We start from the raw sequence: 24,824 nt of genomic DNA, 5'->3' as shown, positions 1-24,824 counted from the left end.
ACAGCACAGCGCTGGGGCAGGGAAAAGGAAGAGGGATACAGAGCCTTGGTGTAAGAACGTTCACTTTGTCCCTAGCAGTACAGCAGTTTTGTATCTCCTCAGAAGCAATGAGTAAATGGAAGGAGCAAGATAACATGGAGTGGGCTTAGCAAACCACAGACTTATCACCTCTGAGCAGGTACAATCAAGAGATGGCACAATTTTAACTGTCCATTCACAATACACAAAAGGCCTTGACAGATGCTAAGTGGATACATGTGGCATTGAGATACATGCAATCACATTGCCAGCCAAGCCCAGGGAGCCCATCTCAGAGCCAGCTGTCACCAAAATTGCCTAACCTCTACAGAAAAACTTGCAGTGCAGGACAGCCAGGCCTGCAGGCAGCCACTTGTCACTGGGCAGCAGAGATTTTGCCACCTCTTGCTTCCCACACGCCACCTTTTCATCTGCTGCTGCTGCCTTCACTGAAGGTGAGCACGGGTGAGCACAGCACACACTTGGCTTTCCACTCCAGAGTGATTTCACAGTGCCAGGTAGGCACGTTACAGGTTTATACACAGAAACCACAGCTCTTCAAAGTACAGACTTCTACACCACACTGAGCATAGCACCATCCTCACAGTCCTTAGATAAGGGGCTGCTGAAAATCTTGGGTAAGCATGGCATAGGCACAGACTTAACTCCTCAGCTACTTCCCCAGCCTCTGAGCTGGGAGGGACGTGCCAGCATTTTGCACGAATGCAGTTTGCAGCCCATGGTAGGTTTCACTTCTGTGAAATCCCTGCTTCCTCTTCCGTGGGAGCCTCTGAGCAAGGACAGCATCTCTCTCTGCATGCAGGGCTCCAGCCAGGGCTCCCTCACTGTCAAAGAGCAGATGAACATTGGAGTGGTTTCCCCATGCCAGCCACAGCTTTACAGGCCTGGACTGTATCCACCCTACAGCACGTTTCCCATTCTATCTCGCTTAGTCATCCAGACACAGCTCCACGCCTTCAGTCCTTCTTGTTGCTTTCCTCCCAGCCTTCCCTGGCTCCCCTCAACCCTTCCAGAGACATGGGGGCTGGGGCCATGCAGGGAACTACACGAGAGTGAGATGCCAATTTGAAAAGCAGTGCAAGGTCTTTCTGCTTTGTCACTCATACAGATGGTTTAATGTGTTTTTCTGCACACCAAGCCATCAGAAACAGCACCAGGCCTTGCTGCAAGTGGTCAGCCAATTTTGTCATCTTGTTTGCAGATCTGGAGCTTCTCCCCACTTCCTTCTCTATCACTTCATATTTATCTAAACTGAATTTCATATGCTTACTGCCTGACGTTCTAATGGTCTCCTGTAGTCTTCTTGGCTGGCATTTGTCCCCATGAACCTGAGTAATCTAATCACTTTGGCAAGCCCTCTCATCCCATTGCTCATTCCCTTTTCTAGGTCACTCACAAACATGTTGAGAAAACATGAGACCCAAGGCAGCAATCCCTTTCCACCAAAAAAAAAACCAACTGACCACTGACTCCTACACCCTCCTTCCTGTTTTCATACCAGTTATGGAGCCATATGAGGACCTTCCCTCTTGACCAGCCAGTTCCCTTAAAAACTGGGCTGAAAGCCCTGGCTGAATGCAAGCAGCACAGGGGCCACAAGCCCAGAGCCCCTACGAAGCGCTGCCTCAGTCTGGGGGCCCCTCAGCAGCAGCCTCCCCATCTGTCCACAGACTCCGTGCCGGTGCAGTCACCCAGGACACGCAGCTGGTCAGCTTTTGCCTGAGGTTCCTCCGGCCCTTAGAAATGAAGGTCACACCTTCCCCCTCTCCCAGTGCCCCGGAGCCAAGGCAGTTGTGGATGAACGACTCTAATCACACATGACAGCCAGGCGGTTCATGCTCCGCTCCTTCTGGTGAAGATCGCCTTGCCCTAGCAACCTGTTGCTGTTTAGCTTTGCTTTCTAACCTCAGATGCTCTGAGAAACCCCCCAGAAGGTGGAAGAAACTGCTCAGGCTTTTCTGGAGTGAAGAGGCAAAAGTTTCATTTAGCTTTTCTGTTATGGCCTCTCTTCCTTTGACCTCCCCATCCTTCCAAAGAACGATAGCAGGCATTTTCCATCAGAGAGCTGATACCTCTTCCTAGAATTCTTGTTCTTCTCCTTCTGAGCCTTGCCTCTCAGCAGACAGGCTAGCTGCATTATCTGCTCCCCCAGTGCTGCTTGTGCCTGTGTCCTGAGCAGGATGGGGATACTTCTGCCTCCTCCCTTGCCTTCCTACCTGCAGACAAGTCTCTCTGCATTGCCAGGGCTTGGAAGGCAGAAAAAACCTCTGTAAGGCAGCCCATGCAGCACCCTCAGCATGCAGAGGTGAGGGTACCTGGGCAACATTTCTGATCTGCTTTACCTTGCCGCTCCCATGGACACCATAAGAGGCAGCTCCAGACTCTTGCTGCTTTCAGGCTTGCAACGAATTCCTCAGGCAGCTGGAGCTGCAGAGGCCGTCCCCACTCCCGGCACTGGCTGCTGGCTGTTATCTCAGCTGCCGGGTGGCACAGGGAGGCACGGGGGGAGCACTTAGCCCTGCGCTGTGTTTTCAACTCTGCATACCAGCCATCTGCGAAGGTCCTTATCTGAGGAGTTCAAGGAGCCTTGAGAGGCTCCCCAGGGGCCCTTGCCCCAGCCAGGTGAAGTAACCCGGTTGAGTGGAAAAATCCCCAGGGCCCGGTGAGACTCCAAAGCTGTCCCAGAAAGGCTTCCCACCAGGGAGAGGGAAGAGGGCAGTGACAGGGCCAGAGCCACCCCTAAAACTACCCCAGGTAATACAGCTGGGACTCTTCCACTTATCACAAAGTCCCATTAGGCTGTAGACATCCACCTCACCACTGGGGCTTCTGAGCAGGTTTTCATCTCTGACATATCACTGGCCAATATCAACAAGGGGCCCCCAGCAATGGCAGCCCCACAATGAACACACAACCGTCCTCAGCACATGGTGAGCCCACACAGATCTGGTCGCCGGCCAGTAAAAAGCCCTCCAGGCACCCACACGACCCTCTCTCTATCCTGGAGCAGACGGGCTTTCCTGCTCAGCATCCCATCAGATGTTGCAGGGGGACATTATAATGTCACAGCAAGAAGCTTACCAGAAAGGCAAGTTGGTCCCAGACCCTTGTTCCTGGTCACCTCAAGCCACAGGGCTGTGGAGGCAGCACAGCCTTGCGAGAAGAAGGAAAAGTCCCACAGATGGCAGAGCAGTTGTCAGTGGTTTGGGGGCGCAGAAGGAGACTGAGCTCCCGGCAGGGCAGGAGGTGAGGGAGGACGTCATTGCTGAGGAGGTGTCGGAGGGGGAGAGATAAGCTGCTCTGGGGAGCCTGTTTGCAGAGGCACGATTAGTAGCAGCTCTTCTGAGGGGCTGGTTGTCCTGATGGCACCCACTCAGGCCACTGTCCCAGAGCAGAAGACCATGGCCTTCAGGCCACAGCCCTGACCGCTGTCTGCCAGGCTGGAGAAGGAGGTGTGTTTCCCCAGAGCAGGAGTGTGTTTCCCCAGAGACCCACAGCCAGGTTCAGCTTCTTTCTGTTGGAAATGTTGAAAAACAAAGATCCTTTCTCCCGAGGGCAAAGGGAGGGATTTACTCAGGGCCACGCTCAGTGCAGCTGTGTGGTGCACAAGCTTCCAAAACCAGGCAGAAACAACCTGGACAGTGCCACCAGGCAGCTTTCAGCACCTCCAGGGGCTGCCTGGAGGTGGGGAAGGGCAGGCTGATGATCTGCTCCAGGCAGACACAGCAGCTCACACCAAGCTTATGTCAACTAGCCATGGCTTCCTATGGGACCACCCTGAGTTTAAGAAGACACCAGGAATGCCTCACCCCAGAGATTCATCTTTGACCAGCATCTTCTGCAGCTGGTAGTCCTCAGTAGCCCATGTCTGTAAGGCTATTCCAAGTCCCTTAAGGTGATGATGGGGACTGAGGCGGGAAGAGGCACAATGGGAGGAAGCCACATTTCCGCTTCCCAGTGGAGAAAACCCTAAAGGACCCCTGGGGAGACCAACCGGACAGCACTAATGTAAAGATCATCTGGGAGCACACGGAGCAGCCAGAGGCAGCCCCAGGCTGGGAGCAGGTCCTCCATGCATAGAGGTGTCTGGGGCTTGGTGAAGTGGTGGCACAGGCACAGAACCAGAACAGCCATGCATGGAGGACAGAGGCAATCCCAACCGCGGCACAGCACAAGGCACAGTGCTGGTTCCTGCATGCAACAGCCCAGCTGTCCCACAGGCATGTGATACTCCCTATTCCCACCCTGGTGGGCTGGGGCATGGCTGCCACATGCTTCATTTTTGCTTTAGCAGATTCCCCTCAAGTCATGCTTGGACTTGCTCAAGAGTAACCCCTGTCTGTACAGATGATATCTTGGGCAGCAGCAGGTTGGAGGGATGGGCTGAGCCTACGGGAGCATGGCCCCGTTTCCTCCTTCATGGCTGCGGCTGCAAGGAGCGAAGGTGAGACCCATAAAGAGAGAGCACACAGCAAAACAGCACAAGAACAAAACAGCTCATGGCCACACAAAGCTGAAGATAAACACTCCATGAATGCATGGGAAGAAACCTAGGGGATAGAGTCCCACAGCTGGGGAATGAAGGAGGGGCAAGAGGAGTTTCTCCATATCCTGCTTCATCCTGGGCTTGGTAGAAGCCATATCTACCAGCAACACGTCTACCTCAAGATCACAGCTAGAGCAGCAGGGCAGGAATGCAGAAAGCCACCTGCCAGTGGCGGCCCCCAGAGCATTGGGATAGATATTGGAGAGCACTTCTCTTTCGTTGCTTTGTGTTTCTGGCCCCAGGACTGAGCTCAGAACTGGAAGACTCAGAAAGGAGTCTGGCCAGGAATGACACAAGGGAGCTGAGTGCAGAGCAAACTGTGGTGAGGGGCTGGGGCAGAAGGATGGGGACAGCTTATGTTCTAGGTCCTCAAAACAGCATTGCAGTGAGGAGCAAGGTGGGAGGGGGCTATGGGATCATTGAAAAGTTCAAAAGCCCCTGTAAATCCTTCCCCATGCTATCCAAGGAGCTCTCTCTATGCACAGATGCCCCTGGCAAAGGAGGCTCAGAGGGCTGAGTTCAACCCCAAACATGTTTGTTTCACCCCAGAAGCCACTCTGCACTTTGCAGTGGTGGAGAGCCCAAGTCCAGGGCTAGCTCACTCATCCACAAAATGGGGCTGCTTCTGGAAGGACAGGAAAAGCTGTCAGTTGATCAGCAGCAAGAGACCTGCCCATAGCAGCAACCTGCCCACTGCTGCCCAGCCACCTCCTGCGCACCAGGGCATGTTTTCCTCCCAGAGGAGAAGCTCTGTGTCCTCAGGGCATGTCTTCCTCCCAGAGGAGAAGCTCTGTGTCCTCAGGGCATGTTTTCCTCCCAGAGGAGAAGCTCTGTGTCCTTCCAGCTCTGGCGCCTTCCCGTATGGAGCTGGTGCTAGATACAAATGCATGGAGCTGGCAGCTGGCTGGACCCTCAGCCTACAAGAGCTGCTGAAACACATCCCTGGGCTAAGCTTCCCCCAAGCCCAAACCCCCTGAGCAGGTGGAGGAACATCCCTGGGGCTGGATGGAGTAAGCTTTGCACCTGCACCCAGGGGATTTTGTGGAGGGGCTTTAGCAGCCTGCCAGCTCTGCCATAGGAGTGGCACAAGGGCAAGCTCATTTTGCCCCCACTGCAATTTTCTGGAGGCTGTTCCAGGCTGCACAGTTACTTCCAGTCTAGAGGAGGGGAGCAGAAGACTGAAAACAGTGCCAGAACAGCACAATCTTTCCCAACATCTCTATATCCCCACCTCCCAAAACTTGGAGGGCCCATTCCACCCCACTGACCAGCAGCCTCTTGGCAGAGACTGGGATGGACATGTGGGGGACAACTATCACTGTGCCTGTGATGGGTTGAGGCTGGCTCTGTCTTCCACATGTCAGCTGTGCCCAGCAGCTGGGACAAAAACACAAGGGCTATTTTGGGTCCCCGCTTGTAGGCCAGCTCAGGAACAGGCACCCAGGCTGAGCACTGCTTTTGGCATGAAATGTCCACAGCCCTAGTGGGAAAGGGATGGCGAGAAGGGAAGCAGGTTTTGGCATCAGCTCTAGTCCTGTGCACTCTTCCTGCCAGCTGCCTGTCCTGCCAACATCCTGCTTGCTGCCTGGATGGCCACAGCACCTAACAAACCCCAGTCTGGCTTCAGCTGCTAAATGAAGCTAATTCACAATGAACAGGAGATGGGGCATGTCTGTCTCCCCCTCACCACCTTTGTCCCAGCCAAAGCACACCCCACAATCCCCAGGAAGGAAAAGGGATGGATGCCCTGGCTAGGTCTGCTTCTGTGGGCCAAAAGCTAGTCACTTCCCAGATCGCAGCAGGACAAAACCATCCCCCCCAAACCCTAGGAGCTGGGGGGGACACTCCCAGAGCCACAAGACGCCTGCACATTTCCCAGCTGATTTTAAATCATGCCTAGAGAGCGATGCTGCCTGCCGAGAGCTGGACTTGCCACATCCCTGCTCCACGGCAGCTCCGGGAGAGCCATATGGGCAGCGCATGGTCTGTGAACTGAGGCAGGGAAAGCCAAGGCGGCAGCATGGGCGTGTAGCAAGCAAAGGACTTGAGTAAACACCCAGGGTGGACACGCCACCTCTGGCACCCTCTTCCCTCCTCCCTGAACAACTCAGCTTCCCCAAACACCCTGACACGACTCAGGTTTCAGACGCGGAGCCAGAGCAATCCCTGAGGCAGACACCTCCTTAGGAGGCGCTCAGATCTCTCGCTTTCAGCACTGGCCTCAGCTAACTCGCAACAAACAGGAAAGCCTTTATGCCAGTAGGATCAAGCAGGGAGAGCCAGCCTGAGAAGAGCTCAACCCTGTGTGTGGCCAAAACCTGGCAAAACGGTTTCCCACATGACTGACAATAATAAGCCCAGACACAAGTCAGGAAAGAGCAAGTCACATCCCCTCCAACTCCCAGCCCGCAGGCACTGCTGCATCTGTGCAACTAACCACCACCTGGTGTGCCACAGCCACAAGGCTGCCTCGAACTATGAGCATCCTCAGGGAAGCCTCAGGGCAGCATGGAGAACCCAGTATGAGAACGACCAAGAGCTCTGCTCATGTGGAAATAGCAGTTTGCAGACACTGACGTTGGCTTGCAGGCTCCACCAGCCTCACAACCTCCCCGGTGTTAAGCTGGGTATCAGAGGAGAAGAAGGCAGATCTGGGACCTGCTCTAGTGGCAGGTGTCCCTGCCTACAGTGGGGGGTTGGAGCTGGATGATCCTTGAGGTCCCTTCCAACTTAGACCATTCTATGAGTCTATGATTCCATGACTACCTGCTGAGAGACCTGAAGGCATCGTAGCCTCTGTCAGAGTGGCAAGACATCCTGCTGCAGCTTGCCCAAGTACCCGAACACACTGGGGTCCTGACATCCCGCTGAAGCAAACCTTTTCTGGCACACCGTGTCCCTGTTTAAAGCCACGAGAGACGGAAAGGAGGATCAGACAACTTGTGTTTGGGTCTGCTCAGCCTTTGTTTCTGGTCAAAAGGCTCCTCTTGAAGCAAGCCCAGCTGCAGAGCCCAGGCAGGGTAAGTGTGGGACCCTATGGCAGCTCCATTCCCCCCCATGAAGCACAGCTCTTCCTCTCCATCACCTGAGCATCCCATTCCTGCTGCCTCCAGGGTAACAACCCCATCTGGGAACAAGCCAAGAGATCAGTACCCTGGTGTGGCTCACCGTGCGGTCACACCGGCCATGTCTTGCCAAGAGCAGCAAGTATGAAACTGGAAAGAAGAAGCTGCAGGGGAGGTTGGATCACTTCTTAATAACTTGGTTGCATTGCTGTTGGTCTGCCTCCACCTGTGGTTGATGGGTAACACTCCTCCTCTCATCAGGACAGCACAGAGACCTACTCAACACCACTGGCCTCAGCCACAGCCCAACAGCTACAAACTTGGATAGGCTGAAAGCTCCTCACATACACCCTGCAGCAGTGGGCTCCCCAAGGGGGCAGAGCACACATCTGGAGCAAATACTATCGGAGTGCTCATCCACAGCACCAAAGGAGGATATCTCAAGCAAAAAAAATGGATCTGCCTCCAACTTGGTCCTGAGGCTGGGAAAAGACAAGGCTTTCTGAAGGCAGGGCAGGCAGCTCCTTCAACCCTGAGCTGCTGTCCAGGATCAAGAAAAAAGCTGTGCCACTAGTCCACCCTGCTTCTCCAGGGGTAATGCCCAGGATGAGAAGGAAGGAACTCATTTCATGGGGTTTCTCAGAAACAAACCTGTAGCAAAACTCAAACAGAGCTTCCCATCTCAAAGCCCTTACTACCTTTGAGCTCCTCCAGGTGAGCCAGCCCTCAGCCATAGGAGTAAATTGTCTCCCTGTCTCTGCATGGTGTTGATGGGATAGGTGTGAAGAACCAGGCAGGGGTGAGGACCATACTCAGAGCTCCAGCTCAGGAAGCAGTGGAAGAAAGCAAGTGGGGGTCTCCCAGATGGGATACCACTCTCCCCAGCAGCCTTGCAGCCATTCAGGTTGATGGCATAAGTTTGGAAGGAGACACGGTCTTGCTGCCATGACTCAGCCTCGGTATGTGGCCAGAGTGGGAGGCTGACTGCATGCACCTCAGATCCCACTGCTACTCCCAACTGAGCCATACCGCTCTCAGCCTTGGTCCCCTCCACCTCCAGCCCCTGCCTGCCTCCTCCCTTTGTGACTTCCTGGACCACTCTGCATTTCTAGCTGGAAATGTTGCAGTGAGGTCCTTCCATCAGAGAAGTGCTAAAGGAAATGAACTAAGGCAGATCCCTGTAGCAGTGGTATGGAAGGGAAGAGGCTCTGTGGAAATCTGCCCGATTTCCTGATGGCTGCTTCTGCATGAGACAGCAAGCAGTCAATAGGTCTCTGTTCCACTATGATCTCCTGCAGATGAAGTCTGACTCTACTTACCCATAGCTTAGTTATGAAACTAAAGGGAATACTCAAGCACTGCACCCAGAACACCAAGCTCACCAGTTTTTGTTGGGGTGATGTATGACAACTGTGCATACCCAGTACTTGGAACCTCCACTTTCTCAGGGATCAGTGAGACCAGCAAAAAGCCTGCTCCAAACTGGAGCAAGATGAACATGTCAGAACAATTACGTTCTTCACATCACCCAAGCATCAGAATGAAGTACAAGGGGCTAGCACTATCACTGTGCAACAGCTTCCCTTGCTCCATGACAGAGACAACCCTCATACACTTTCCTCACACAGCACCACAGCTGCTGTCCTGCACAGGGACCCTAGAGCCCATGTACAGCCAATTCCCTAGCCAAGTCTGTGGGTAGGGTCTGGAGTGGGAGGTAGAGTGTGGTGCTGCACTGCAACCTCAGCTAGGGCAGTGGGGTCCCTCCAGACCGTACATCCTGATGTAACCAAACCTGTACAGGCTCTGCCCTTGCTCTGCACATTTGCTTCCCTGTCTCACATCTTGCACACCTTTAACCTAGGATGCACTTAGTCTTTGTCACTCCTCTTAATCAAACCCTAATAACTGTGTGGCTGTTGAAACCCCAACTCCTGCTCCTGTGCAGATGCCTGCAGCTCACCCTGCACATTGCTTTGCACCTGAGCTTGCTGGCAGCTGAGTATGAGTTAGCATGGAGATGTGACCCCAAGAGCTCGCAGTCCTGCAGCCTCAGCAGCACCACTCATAGGGCAGAGCTAGGTGCTGTGGGTGCTCTGGAAGACACTGGCAAGTGAGCAGAGTTTGCACTGTGGAATCAGTGCTGAACTGGCAAGAACCACAAGCAGATGATCTGAATGAGATGATCTTGGGATAATCTGATGATCTGGACGAGGGGATTGGGTCCAGCATCAGTAAGTTTGCAGACAACACCAAGCTAGGAGCAGGTGTTGATCTGTTGGAAGGTAGAAGAGCCCTGCAGAGGTACCTGGACAGACTGGATGGGTGGGCAGAGGCCAATGGGATGAGATTGAACAGGGCCAAGTGCAGGGTTCTGCACTTTGGCCACAACAACCCCAGGCAGCACTACAGGCTGGGGACAGAGTGGCTGAGAGCAGCCAGGCAGAAAGGGACCTGGGGGTACTGATAGATAGTAGGCTGAAGATGAGGCAGCAGTGTGCCCAGGTGGCCAAGAGAGTCAATGGCATCCTGGCCTGGGTCAGGAGCAGTGTGGCCCAGGACAAGGGAGGTTATTCTGCCCCTGTACTCAACACTGCTCAGGTCACACCTTGAGTGCTGTGTCCAGTTCTGGGCCCCTCAATTCAAGAGAGATGTTGAGGTGCTGGAAGGTGTCCAGAGAAGGGCAACAAAGCTGGTGAAAGGCCTGAAACACAAACCCTATGAGGAGAGGCTGAGGGAGCTGGGGGTGTTTAGCCTGGAGAAGAGGAGGCTCAGGGGTGACCTCATTGCTGTCTACAGCTACCTGAAGGGAGGTTGTAGCCAGGTGGGGTTGGTCTCTTCTGCCAGGCAAAAGCAATAGAACAAGGGGACACAGTCTCAAGTTGTGCCAGGGGAAGTATAGGCTGGATGTTAGGAGGAAGTTGTTGGCAGAGAGAGTGATTGGCATTGGAATGGGCTGCCCAGGGAGGTGGTAGAGGCACCGTCCCTGGAGGTGTTGAATCAAAGCCTGAATGAGGCACTTAGTGCCATGGTCTGGTTGACTGGCTAGGGCTGGGTGCTAGGTTGGACTGGCTGAGCTTGGAGGTCTCTTCCAACCTGGTTGACTCTATGATTCATGATTCTATGATTCATGATACTCTGCTGATAAAAGCAGCTGCTGCAGCTTCCTTGACACTTGCCAAGGACCTTGGCGTTATGATGGACGAAAACAACTGAGATTTACAGCTGTCCTAGAGAAAGCAAAGGAGGCTGCCTTTTAGCTTCCCAAAACAGATAGTCAGGCCTTCCCATCTAGACTGGGCAGGTGGGTGCTCCTAGGCTCCCTCTGGCCTGATCAGCCAGTCTCCTGCCCTGCCTCTGTCAGCAGAGCTGGGAGTGAAGCCAGGCACAAGGAAGAAGGTGCAGCGTGGGAGTGGGTCAACGGATGCCTTGTCCTCTGTGCCCTGGTTTAACCCCCGAGCACAACAAGCAGGGAGACAGGTCAGGCCATGGTAAGAACAAAGCCCATGGTTCATCTTCAAGGAGGAAGGAGGCTCATTAACACCTCCCAGCCCAAGATAATGAGAACAGGGATGCCACGATGGGGAAATGATGCCAGTAGCTAATTACACATCTTGAGGAAAGAAAGAGAGGGACAACTTCAGGTGCCACACCACCCTGTGTGCTGTCACATTTGCGGTTCCAGACCTGGCACAGGATGGGGCCTTGCCTCTCATTTCTGCTAGGTGTGCAGAACAGCCTCTCTGTGAACCATCTTCTGGGCCCTGTGTCACATCCCGTGGTGTCATTGGGAAAGCACCTCTGCTCTGTGAAGTTTTCCACTGAGCCAAGAGCAAGCCTACCTCCTTTGGCAGGAGCAGAAGGCAATGGTAGGAGCAGGAGGACACGTGTGGTATTGGCACTACGCTGGCACTGTATCACAGAACAGAACCAAAGAATCATTTCGGTTGGAAAACACCTTCAAGATCACAGAGCCCAGCCATTAACCCTGGTCTACGAAGTCCAGCACTAAGCCATATCCCCACACATCCAGGGATGGTGACTCAACCACCTCCCTGGGCAGCCTGTTCCAATGCCTGACAATCCTTTCAATGGATTTGGTTTTTCCTATATCCTCCCCTGGTGCAGCTTGAGGCCTGTAGTTTAAAACCATTACCCCTTGTCCTATTGCAAGGGGCCCTGCTAAAAAGACTGTCATGATCTTTCTTACAGCCCCGTTTAAGTGCTGAAAGCTGAGTAAGGTCTCCCCAGAGTCTTCTTGCTGTGAGGACTCCAGAGCTGGACACAGCATTCCAGGCAGGGTGTCACCAGGGCAGGGCAGAGCAGAGGGGCAGAAACCTGAGAAAACTGTATTGAAGGCAGGCCCAAGGAAGCCCAAGGCTGAGCAGCAGCTCAGAGGGGCTGGCGAGCAGAAACGACACTGCCAAGCTGGGATGTGCAGAGAGGAGTGGGATTTCCCACGGCGGCCTTCGCAGAAGCCTCTCAATTGTGCTAACTCGCAACAGGCAACTGAGGAGCTGTTGGGCTGCTTCCTGCTCTGGAGTAGCCAGGAAGCACATCCAGCTGTGGCCAACAGCTGCATAAATTCCTCCTGCAGCCCCTAACCCTGGGGAATCTACTAGGCTCAAGGATACAGGCTCACTTGTCTGTGATCCCACAGCCTCAGGGCTTGGCTGCTGTTGCCTTCCCACACAGCCCACAGCTCCACAGCCAATTCCCAAGAGGCCAATGGGAATGTTGGTGAGTACAGGCAGGGACTGTGTTGGTCTGGCAGTATCAGCACCTAGCAGGGACATGAGGCTCAGATTTAGCTAGACACTCAGATTTAACCACAGGAGTGGGGAGGACAGCACATGGCACTCTTGGTGCTCCCTCCCAGACCAGGCTCTCCGTAAACACAGATGGTTTGCTCAGGAACGGAAAGAAACGCTGACTGAAATCTTCCACAGCATCCCACAGTCAATTGGGAGCATTTTCTTGCGCAGGACCTGGAGCAACCCCCAGCCCTGCAGCGTGCTGCCAGCCAAGGGACAGCAGCACATGGCACCCAGCCCATGCGTCCTCCAGTAGGGCCCCGCGGCGCCCTGCACACACACGAGAGGGGGAGCAGAGAGGCACAGCCCTGGGTGCGGAGGAACTCTCAGCGAAGGCCGGCATCGCGGGCATCAGAGCATCACATCGCCCAAAACACACGCTGGCTGGTCTGCCTCGCATCCTCAACACCGCACGGTCTCCCTCCCGGCACTAGCTGAAAACAGGGGATCTGGAGTTGCCATGAGAGACAGCGAGGAAGAGAACTCCCCCATCCCCAAAAGCAGTAGCGAAGCATCACTCTCCCTGCCCGAGCCGCGACCCACACTGCGGCGCCGGATCTTGAGCTTGCAGCTGCCCCACCGCCCCCGGCTTCCCCCGCGGCTCCCTGCAGCGTGCCAAAGCTGCCAGGTGAGTGGGTTCCGGCACCTCGGAAACGCTGCTGTGAGCCGCGGGGGGAGAGGTGAGGGGCTGCAAACTCAGCGACTTTGAGCCAATACCTGAAATCGGAACGCCCCCGCTTCTTGCCGGCTCCGGCGCCTTGGGTCCCCGACGCGATGGGAAACCGCCTCCCTCCCAGCCGCCCTCCCGGCTCCGCTAGCTCCTCCTCCTCTTTTTGCCGCCTTCAGCACCACGCGGCTCCGGCGTGGAGGGGCGGTACTCTTCCCTCCTCCCCCCTGCCTGTCCCCCAGCCTCCATCTGGAGAAGAGGTACCGCAGCCTCCCCGCGGGCAGCGGTACCCACGGCACGGGTGAGCTCACCTGCCCCGCGCTGCGCCGCGCCCAGCCGCTCACCGGCCCGCGCCCAGCCGCTCACTCGCCCGCGCCCTGCCTCCCTTCTGCGCTTCTCCTCCCTCCCTCTGGGCTCGCCCTCCCCTTCCTCCACCCCCTTTCCGCGCCTACTCTCATCCCCACGCCCCGCAGACGCCGGGGAAACCCTCGGCCCTCCCCTCCTCCCTCCCAGACGGGGTTCGACTGGTTCAGCGAAGCGCAGCCGTGCTGGGACGAGAGAAAAATCCGCCCCCCGACGCTCCAGGGCTGCACTCAGCTCCGGGTTTGCGTGGATACCCCAACATTAGCAAGTATTATAGCTCTAAAGGGAGCTGTACAGTATATTACGGCTCGAAATGGCCTGTAAACTGTCCTCGTTCACTGGCTGCATTCCTCATCCCCCCACGCTGCAGCCTAAATCTGGACAAAATCCCTCTCTACTGGCAGTCACCACTTAAGGGTGTGAGCACACAGCATAGAATCATAGAATATTTTGGGTTGGCAGTCACTTTTAAAGGTCATTTAGTTCAAATTCCCTGCAGCGAGCAGGGGCATCTTTAACCAGATCAGGTTGCTCAGACACACATCCAAGCCAACCCTGAATATTTCCAGGAATGAGGCAATTACCATCTCTCTGGGCAACTTGTTCCAGTGTTTCACCACCCTCACTGTAAAAGTGTCTTCCTTATATCCAGTCTAAATCTCTCCTCTTTTAGTTTAAGAACGTTACCTCTTGTCCTATTGCAACAGGCACTGCTAAAAATATTGACCCCGTTTCTTTTTACAGGCCCCCTTAAATATTGAACGGTCACAATGAGGTCTCCCTGGAGCCTTCTCTTTTCCAGGCTCAACAGTCCCAGCTCCCTGAGCCTTTCTTCATGGAGGAGGTGTTCCATGACTGTCTGTAGATATTTATGTCAGGTTACAAAGAGGATCGATGGCCACCTCTCGGACTGCACAATCACGATGGTGCTACCAAGGATGGCAGGTCATGTGCCTAGCCCTCTGAAATTTTGCAGCTCCTCTGTACCCAGAAGATGTAAGCATCCCAGGAGCAGTGGTGGCCTCCTAAGCTGTTGTTTGTCCTCCAAGCTGCTTCTGCCTCTCTGGAATGGGTGTCTACTCAGCTGTGATAAAAGCTGTTTTGCTTAAGTGCCAAGGTGAAGAGGCACTGTGGGTACTTTGTCCCCAGCAAGGGGAGTGTACCTGAACTCAGCCTCATATCTGGGCAGTTAGACGGTCTGCAGAGCTCTTATTTATGTAGCTGGGTGTTTCAAGGTGCTTCCGCCAGCAGCACGGGGCCCTCCCTCTCCCTGCTTCCCCCATGCTGCGTGGTCACAGGCGGCGGCACCCGGGAGGCCCTGCAGCAGCTTTGACTTTAAAAGCATTTGCTGCATTAATAAGCAGCCTCGGAAAATCAGTTTGGGTTAGAAGTTAAAACCAGAAGTTTGAACACCCCTCCCCCCAGTGCTCTGGCGGGTTCCCACCTTCACGACCTCTCAGCAAGATGATCCCTAACGCACGTCTCTCAGAATCCAAGCACCCCTGTTACGGGGCATTTCAAACTGCCTGCCGCGCCTCTGTCAGCAGAGGTTTGAATGGGCGAAGAGGAAGCCACGAAATTGCCTTCCCCTCCAGGGGAAAGGGTTGAACAGGGCAAGCAAAAAGTGCCCTTCACTTCCCACTCCCACACCTGTACTCACTTGTGGGAAAGCTCACGCTGGAAGCTGGGATTATGATTGGCTGGATCCTTTGCACCCACTGTATATTGGCACTGGACATACTGTCTAGGAAGGACTCTAAATGGAGTGATGAGAAGGCACACGCAGGTCCCTCGGGTCCATTTTGGTCCATGCCAGAGAGTTGCCTGTGCCGGACCTGGCTTCTCCTCGTACCGGCACATCCTGTCAAATTAGACCTGAAAAATATCACTGTGTAAGCCAAAAGTCCCCAAAGTCTAAATAAAAGGCAATGGGGGAAGAGTTGAGAGAGCTATCAGCGCTTTCTGAGACCCAGTAATGACACCATCACCCTTAGGAAGTGACTTTGCTGTCCTGCTCAGTAGCAGCCTCTGTAGCAGTCGCTGCTGCTGGATGTCTCCCTCTGTGTAAGTGGTAGACTTCTGTTGTCGTTATGGGTTTCTGGGCTCAGATAGTGGGATGCATTGACAGCATGAAGCGAGCAGCAGGCATTGTTGTCAGATAACAAGACAGGAGGCAGTTGTCTCAAATGTAAGATTCATATCAGATCAAATTAAATTTAAAAGCTCCCATCTCCAATTAAGCTCCTGCTACATCTAACAGACAATGATGGATCCAAGCCCTGGGCCTGCCTTTCTTCAGCTTACTTTCCCAAAGCCTTTCCAAGCTGGAAAGGTTTTTTTTTCTGAGTGAGCTCTCCCTTTCCCTCATTCCCAGCCTGGGAAAGGAAAAGCTTCACACCTGCTCTGAATGTTGTGAAAGCTGCAATAAGCCCAGACGGGAACAGAAGTCACTAACTAGATGCTTTACCTTTTCCAAGTGAAAATGCAGCCTACTTTCCCTCTCCTTCTCCCTTTCCTTCTCCCTTCTCCCTCTCCCTCCTTTTACCCCAGCATAAATCATGAACCAAGACCAGTTCAAAACAGGCTGGGGGAAAAAGTCAAAATGGAAGAGCAGGTCAACTGCTTTGGGATGTCTCACCTCCTCTCTGGCTTTGCGATGTGCTGTGCTGTCACCTCTGGAGCCCGACTGGTCCCCGCAGCTGTCCATGGGCTCACAATGCCACAACTTGAGTCCTTTGTTTTCCCTCAAGATACACACCCTGACCGCTCAGCAGCATCGAGCTGGAATTTGAACATCCTTACACTTTTGTTTTTCTATAGAAGCTCCAGCTTTAGTGTAGGCTAAAAGCTGCAGGAATTGACTCCTCAGGGACTTCCAAGTGCAGGGTCCAGACTGGTGGAGCCCAGATGAACCACTGCTGTTGTTAGAGAAGCCAGGACAAGGCTCTCAGCACCATTAGGAGCCCCGGCCCTCATCTGGAGGAGAAGCGCCACAGAGTTTGCCTTTGGGTGGATATGCCAGGAAGTGCCTGCTTCGCGATGGGGTGGGTGTAGCTGCTGCCTCACCTCTAACTTTCATCAGTGGGGTGCCCAGCACTTACCATCTCCCAATTACAGGATTAAATGGTCTCTAATTCATAGCTCTGGTCCTGTCCACACAGCCCCACCCAAGTGCTACAGAATCAACATCTCTCGACAGAGCTATGTCTCAGTGGAGATGGGGGTTTGAAATCCATTAGCACCAAGCAATGTCTGACCGCAGGCAGACAGGAGGCCGGCAGATATAACCAAGGGGAGGAGGCGAGGAGAAAGGCAGCTTCCAGTTCATCAGCACAGCATGGGCTGCTGTCTGCTTCTCTGCACAGATCTGTGCACCCACCCACCACCAGCTTGCAAGATGGGCTCTGCTTCCTGTAGGCAAGGAGACCCAGAGCAAGCAAGACAAGACACCGTGGAGGCAAAAAAGTTAAGGCCGGGACAGAGCATCCATTACAATCTAGCCCTGGCTGGTGCGGGACAGAAGACAGTTCAGCTATGGGTCTTGGAGAGGCACTCAGTCCCCTGGGGAGCACATCAGTCCTCAGTCTTTGGTCTGTGTGATGCCAATGCTGGTCTCAGGAGGACAACACCTCCTCTGTGAGGGAAGGTGACAAACCATGCAGCTAGTAACAGCTCACTTATTGCCCTGCTAACACGAGCCTTTGCAGAAGGACCAAACTGTCTTGCTTCATCTCAGCAGGATGAGTTGCCTTTGCAGAGGCCTCTGCTCCCAAGTGCCTCTCATGTTATCATCTTTGCCTTTGTAAGCACAGTAACAAGCCTGTCAGAAGAAGCAAACAGCTACAGAAATGGTTTCTGCTCACATCTGGAAACACCTGGGTCTTTGCCCAGCACTGGTACTAGGTGTACAACATCAGCACAACACACAGACCTAGATGTTTCTCTCTTGTGTCACTTGGGCAAGAAAAAAGGCAGCCTCAAGCAGGGCCTGGGGGCTTCTTGCTCTTCCACCCTCACCATCCCTGAAGCAGCAGCCTGGTGCCAAAATCCGCTGCCACTTCTGGCAGGCTGCAGCACTCCCCAGAGCAAAGGGGGAAGGTGGAGGCAAAGCCTCTTCCTTACCTGGGGCCAGCAGCACTATGGACATGCTTCCCAGGCTCAAGCTGTCCAGCCCTTTGATTTTCTTTCTATCAGATGTATCAGATATGTGTGGTAAGTATCAGATGTGTGCCACAGGCACTGCAGTGCCGTTACCTGGAGTCCAGTTTGTACACTCTGCTCAAAAGCAGCGTGCAAGAGGCAGAGCAAAGAAGCCAAGTGCCCTCCCTTCAGAGGCACTTGCTGCCAAACCTTTCACAAAAGCTGCCTTTTTTTTCCCCCTGTAGTAATCTCCTGCTTCAGCTAAAGCAACAGAATCCAAAAGGGGAAAGCAAACAAACAGCTGGTTTGGAAAGCAAGAGCAAAAGGGAAATTTATTCCAGGCTATGGGTAATGCATGATATGAGCTGAAGGAATATTTTCCATGCCTCTTGGACAATATCTGAATTTTAGAGCCTGAGGATCTAGGCAGCATTTGCAGGCAGCTAGTGTTTACAGGATCCTTTACACTTGGCACCCATGTTCACTGCTTTCCTTGGAGATTCGCAAGCACTTTGCAACCTTACATTAACTAACACACCAGCCCTCCTCTGCAATGAGATTTCCCTTTCCCTCACATGTGCCTGTGCTGGAGGCAGGGGAAGGTGAGGCACAGTGAGGTTATCAGCTTGCAGCAGGGCTGAAGCCTGAGAGCTGCATGCCATCCAGCTCCCTTTTCCATTACAAAACCACCCTTTCTTTTGCAAGCTTGAACGATAGTGAGTGTTTCCCTCCATTAGGTGCTGCTCACCCTGTCCCAGAGGATGGCACAGGTGGCTCAGCTCAGAGGGCCTCTGTGCCAGCCCTCAGTACCACAAAGCAGAGGAAGAGAGAGGCAGCGTGTTTAAAAGGCGGAACAGGGAGGCAGGAGGGGGGTGGCAAGCAGATTAGCAACCATATCCGATTCTCTGCACGTGTGACATGGCAGTGGAACACAGCTGAGTTGGGAAAGGAGGGAAGGGGCATTTTAATCAGTCACATGGAGCGAAACACAGAAGATGCTGGACCACTGTCAAATGCCAATGCGAGGAGAAGTCTACAGACTCCTGGGAACCCAGTTATAAGGAGACTGCAATGAGCCAGGATGATTTGGTAGCATCTCAGCCTTTACTGAGATCAGCGAATGTCTCAAGGAGCAGTTCAGTTTTGCTGTTCCTTCACGGGCCCTGGCAGACCCTGGAGCAGGGCCCTGACTGCAGAGCTGCTGACAGACACCTTTTGGAGTGCGAGTTCTCCAGTCACAGCTTACAAGGTTCCTAATGGTTACCCTGCCCTGTGTTTTGAGATGAGAGGTGGCAGGGCAGAAGTGGTGCTTACCTGATGGCCTGAGCCTGGCTGGGATGAGGTGGGGGAGAAGCAGGCTGCAACACTCTCTTACGTTCTCCCTGTGGCACAGAGATCCAGCTGTGCATGTCACCACTCACAGGGAGCCATGCAGATCTCCCGTGTGCTGCTGTCCCTCTGCTTCATCGTATGAGGTTCCTCCCTCAAGCTGCCAGGATAAAGTCAGGCAGCTGCCTATGACTTCTGCATTAGTAGGCTGAGGGCAGTGGGAGCTAACTGCCAGCAGAAAAACCTGCAAGAGGCCAGGCAGAGGGAGGTACTTAATTGCCAGCTAATCCCAGATCTCCCCATGCCCAGCATCTTCCCTCTCTATTAACTCCAACGGGCAATGGGGTTACACCACAACTCCCAAGGCTCGTATCTCCAGTGAATGAATGACTTGAGGAAGCAGCAGGGAAGGGCCTTGGCCCCAAGCACCTCCAGCCTGGTGGCAGGGCCATAGGTGTTTTCCAGCTGGGCAAGCAGAAACAAATCCCATTGTCTGCCAGGTAGCTGCAGCTCAGCAAGGGGCCTAGGGCACCCACAGTGCTCCCAAGAGCTGGCATGGTGTTGGGGTCAAGTCAAGCTCCAGCCCCTCTCAGACTGTCAGAGAAGATGGTCTGGTGTCCCACGGGGCAGCAGCATATGTGAGACAGAGCATGTCCTAGCTGGCAGGCTGAGGACACACAACCCTACTCAGGCCACTGCTGAGGGTCTCCCATCCCCATCACTTTCTGGGTGCAACCCTCCCTTCATGCCTATGCTTCTGCCTCTCTCTCTGCACCCTGAACATCTTCCCTTCTTCCCCGCACCACTGCTGCCCTCTTTTCAGCACCAGCTGCCCGTTTGCTTGCTCTTACAAGCATTTACTGTCTAATGACACCAATTAGCTGTAGGGTTGCTGGGCGGCTAGTTACTGAGTGACAGCCACAGAACCACTGGCCAAGGGTGAAATGTTTCCCCTAGAGCAGGCAGTTTCCACCTGACAGGGGCTAAGCTGAGATCTGGGTAAATGCAAGACACACAGTGTAGGCTCCTACTCTTACTGGGGAGCCAGGGTTAACCCCTCACACAATGGTGAGCAGGAATGCCCTGCAGCATTCAGAGATGGCAGCCCTGGGACATGCATCCCTCAGAGCAACCAGTGTCACCCTGTCACAGTCTCACACCATGTGTTCTTGGCAGAGGATGGAGCTGGCATGGGCAGAGTGAGCCACACTATAGTCAAGGTCGTCTAACCCACTGAAGCAGTGATGGAAGGACGTCCCACTCCTTGGCACAAGAAGGCACAGCCATTGAGGAAAGAGCTGGCTGGCATCCAGACACTCTTGTACAATGCCATGAGAAACCTGTGGTCAGCTGGGAAAGAAGGAACCTGGCAGGATGAAGTAGGTGAAAGCCGCTGTGTGGTCCTCTTCACCCCTCCCATCCTCCTACAAAGCACATCCATATCCCAGTGAAGCCAGCAGCTTCAGCACCTCCCAGGACCCCCAGGCACCACCTAAAAAGGTGAGAAGCAGCCTTTCTGGAGGTGGCTGAATCACAGCCCCAAGGGATAGCCCCATCAGCCTCCCGTAAGTGGGCAGAGACATGATGTGACTCTCAAGAAGCACAGGCATGGGCAGAGGCTGCCCACCCTGCCTGCTCTGCATACGGGCTCTGCAGCCACCAGCACCACAGGCACCGTGGCAGAGGGCCACAGCAGAGGATGAGGGCTCGAGACACATGTCCAGAGGCTCTCCTGGCCACGCTGGCCCGGATCTGTGCCTGGCCCAGCAGACGCTGGCTGGCGTGGAGGAATTCAGCTCTGTGTAAACGTCTGGCACATCTGACTAAATCCTGCTTGGGGACCTAGCCAGCCTCGTCATTCTTTCCCCCTTGGGCGAAGCGGCAGCGGAGCTGTGGCTGAATGCTCACAAATGACCCCCAGCGAGGTCTGCAGGGGGGCCCTTTCCCACAGCCTCTAACAGTAGCAGCCATTCACCACCTCCCCTCTGTACCAGTCATGCTTCGGCAGGCGCCCAAGCCAAAACGCAGCCCCCGGGCCACTCACCGAAGTGCACCCATGAGACGTCAGAAGAAAAACAGGCCGAGCCCAAGACCCGCAGCTCGGCACCGGGCGGCACCCCAGCGCCTTCCTCCCTCGCCCAGCCCCCCTGCAAAGCCGAGGGCCCACCAGTGGGCAGAACAATGAGCTGACATGGCCCAGGGAGAGGGAAACCCTCAGGAGGGAGATGTCCTGCACCACTCATTCACGGGGTCGAGGGACACCACCAGGAGCCTGCAGTGCCTTGTGCCCCTGCTGCTGGGAGCACCCCGGCAGAACGCCACTGTCCCTGCAGGGGAAGCGCCTGCTTCTGACCCCTGCCTGCTGCTGCTGCTGCACAGCCGTCTGACCTGAGAGCGGCTCCGCCGCTGCCCGCCTTGGGCTGATGGCAGCGAGCCTCACCGGCTGGTGCTGCCCCCTGCTGGCCGCAGCCCCCGCAGCCCCCGCCCCGGGGCCCCACCGCGGGGAGAGCAGGGCCACGGGGAGCCCACGGGGAAGGGCTTAGCCCGACTGCTGCAGGCTTAAGTGGCCCCGCGGCATGCGGCAGGGAGGGTGGGAAAGCAGAGACGGGGCGCGCAGCGCCGGCGTACCCCCGGCTGCGGGGAGCTGCAGGCTGGTAGGAGAGGCTCTGGCTCTTCCTGGCCGGGGAGCATTGCGAGGTGCCCCTCGGGCAGGAGCTGAGGCCCAATCGCTGGGACCCCAGGCACACAGAAAGGACGAGCCGGCAGTGGGCTGGAGCAGGGCATTATGAGCATCACCATCACTGAGAACTGAGTGCACACAGTGGGACCAGGCACCCCAAAGTGTGGGTTTGGCACTTGTCTTGTGCTAACCGAGGGCTGTGCCACAGAGAAGAGGCTGGGGTTTGAAGCGAGAGCCAGGAAATAGAGGCAATAATCAGAGAAGTCCAAGGGCAGAAGCTCCAGTTCTTGGTCTGAAGGCAGAGTAAAGAAGCAGGCCAGCATTTGCATGGAACATACACAGAAATGTGATGCTTAGGGACATGGTTTAGCACCAGACTTGGTGGAGCTAGAAAATGGATGGACTTGGTGATCTTAAAGGTCTTCTCCAGCTGAAAGGCTTCTGTGATCCTATCCCATGCACGGAGAGTATTAGGAAACAGATTTCTGGGTCCTGTTGTCAGCCAGGATGGATCATAAGAGAGCACAATACACTGACAATCACTGAACACAATACCTGTCCTGTGGAGTTGTGCTTGTAGCTCAGATACAGGGCACAAAGAAAGGGGTCCTGGATGGCCCTCTGAGAGTTGTGAATCTTGCAGGGATGGAACAAGACAGGACAGGACAGGATGGGTTGGGATTGAATAGGACGGGATGGGTTGTGATAGAATAAGATAGGGTGGGGGAGAGCACAAGGCATACCTCCTCGGACAGCTCACTTCTCCCAGAACTCTGGGCTATAAGGCAGCCAGGAGCATCCTTGTGCCACTGAGAAGTGCCTCAAGGACAAGAGGGGCTTCTGGTGCTACCTTCTCAGAAGCTCATGACCCAAAGCTGATTTGACACAACCATCCTTAGCTGATAGGAAATCAGCCTGGTCTGCTAACACTGTGACCCACTCCCAGTAAATCTCCTTTCTGGCAAGACAGAGGGCAAGTCAGCCCTGGCAACAGCAGTGGCTAGCTTCCCACAACGACCCTCCTGAGAAGAAGCTGCAGGCATCACCTACTCCCTGCCTTCTGCATTCTTTCCAAAGGATCTGCCATCTTCTTTTGGTGCAACCAGTGGAAAAGCCTCACATGGCTTTCACTAGTGCTCTGTTGTGGGATGGAGGGCAGAGTTGGAGAGCTTTGTGCAGTGCCTGGTGATGCTGTGCTGCTGCTGGCCCTGCTTTGTAGTAGCAGTCATGGAGGTGCAGAGATCCCTGCAAAAATCCAAGTTTCTTGAGGAGGAAAAGAGCTCCATGAATTTCTGCCCAGTAAGTCCTGTACTGGCTCGTTGCTGGCAGCAGCTCAGGTGAAGACTGTTCACTCCAGTGCAGGACAGGCTGTTTTGCTGCTGTTGCCTGCATCCTCCATCCCACTGCTCCTAGTGCCACCCAGCCTGTTTTCAAGGATGCTCTGGCTGCTCTTAGCAAGGATAAGGGGCTCCTTATAGGTCCATGCATGAAACAGTCAATGCAATGCAAGCAGGTCAGCAGCAGCACATGGTCATGCTCCTCTACTGTATCCTCCCTCATCTTCCCTATGTGGGTCTGGGGGGGCATGGCAGATGAAATACCTTTCTCAGCTACTACCTGTCCATGCCAGCTTCCCTCATTCTCTACCTTTCCTGATCCACTTCAGCCTTTACACCATCCACTCCCTCCTTGAGGCAGCACTAGGGCATAGAGAAGTGGCAAGAATCCTCCTTTCTTACCTCTCACACAAGACCTTTATCGAGTCAGCAGGGCAGTGCCCTGACCTGAGAGGCACCACAACTGCAGGAGCAAGGGCCATGCCATGAACTCTAAGCTGCCTGTACCTTCATCTCTCTACCCTGCACACGAGGTCAGGCTCCTGCAAACAAACCTTGGGCTAAGCCACAGGCTTGGGAGCAGCTGGGACCTCTGCACCAGGCCAAGTCATGCTGTGGGCAGCTGGGACACCACGTCTAGGGAAGAAGGACATGGGCAGAAGGTAGACTCCTCGCAATCAGACTACAAATAGAGTCATGGGAGAGTGCCTGGCTCCAGAGTGGATGGGGCTGCAGAAAAAGTCCAGGAAGGGAGACAAGATGCAGCACAGCCCCAGGGCCTCTAGGAACAGGAAGGACTCCCCAGCAGCATCACTTGCTGTGCAGGCTTACCCTGGGCATTACAGGAACATATGGGACTGGCAGGGCTGTGAGGAAGTCGTCGCTCAGAGAGGCTAAGACTGGCACAAGAACATAACAGGGACCAATAAATGGCGGCTATGCAGTCCCGGGATGACATCCCCACAGGCAGGCTATCCAAACACCATACCCAGCTGGCTGATGCTGAGGGTTTGGCGGGGTGGAGGGGAGGTGTTTGCTTATGGTGCTGTCCTGCTGCCAGCCATATCTCCTAGCACGGGTCCCCTGCCCAGCCTCATGAAGGGCACCGGATAAGGAGGGGAAGGCAACGGCATTCACTACATGCAGGAGCACAGGACCGAGCACTGTTGGGGTCAAAGCACCCGTCGGACAGTCTGCCATCTCCTCAGTGCCCCAACACCAGCTGCCCTGCACTGCCACGGAACAGATACCAGGGCTTCCCCGAAGCGCTGCCGGGATGCCCGCTCTGCCCCAGCACCCGCTGACCCCCTCCCGTCGCAGCAGCACCAGCCCTTCACCCCGCGCCCTGCTTCCGCCCGGCCTGCAGTGGCCTCGGGGCACAGCCACGCTCTCTTACATGTGTTTTTTCCGGAGCTGGCAGGCTCCTTCCCGCGGTGCTGCCGGCTGGCAAGGCAGGATCCGCACCGCTCAGGCAGAGCTCTGCCAGCAATGCCTGCCTGGGTCCCGCCAGGTCCTAGCGCGCTGCCTGCCACGTCAAGGACACAGGGCAGAAGGGTGCAGTACAGCCCTCAGCCCCAGCCGGCGACGGTCCCGGTGCCGCCGGCGCGGCCCCCGGTGCTTCTGAGCCTGCCTCGCACTCCGCTCTGCCCCGCTGGAGCACCCGCCGCTGCGAGGGGGGTGCTGCTGGGGCCACCGCGCTGCTGCGCGGCACAAGGATGCCCCCTGCTTTTCCCAGTGTCTCCCCTCCTCCTGGCCCTCTGAGCCGTCCGGGGAGCCCTGCCCCAGGAGCGGGCATCGCCGCGCTGCGAATTTGCCGTGGTAAGGAAATAAGGGTCCCGGCAGCC

At 55.0% G+C, this 24,824-nt stretch overlaps 1 protein-coding gene across 4 annotated transcripts in view; it reads right to left on the bottom strand.

The window, feature by feature from the left end:
• Positions 1 to 24,824, bottom strand: part of SLC29A1 (solute carrier family 29 member 1 (Augustine blood group)) — a 35,962-nt gene that overhangs the window by 10,598 nt on the left and 540 nt on the right. The window contains exon 1 of one of the 4 annotated variants that reach the window (XM_064158811.1): positions 13,443 to 13,534. The exons of 1 other annotated variant lie outside the window; for it this stretch is intronic. The gene's annotated coding sequence lies outside the window, so the exon portion shown is untranslated. Of the gene's footprint in view, positions 1 to 3,120; positions 3,254 to 13,181; positions 13,245 to 13,442; positions 13,535 to 24,824 lie in introns of those variants that run through there. 2 more of the 4 variants (XM_064158816.1, XM_064158814.1) reach the window with 2 other exon arrangements.

The sequence above is a fragment of the Pogoniulus pusillus genome, chromosome 18, assembly GCF_015220805.1.
Source record: "Pogoniulus pusillus isolate bPogPus1 chromosome 18, bPogPus1.pri, whole genome shotgun sequence".
Taxonomy (NCBI): domain Eukaryota; kingdom Metazoa; phylum Chordata; class Aves; order Piciformes; family Lybiidae; genus Pogoniulus; species Pogoniulus pusillus.
This window is presented reverse-complemented; position numbering and strand designations above follow the sequence as displayed.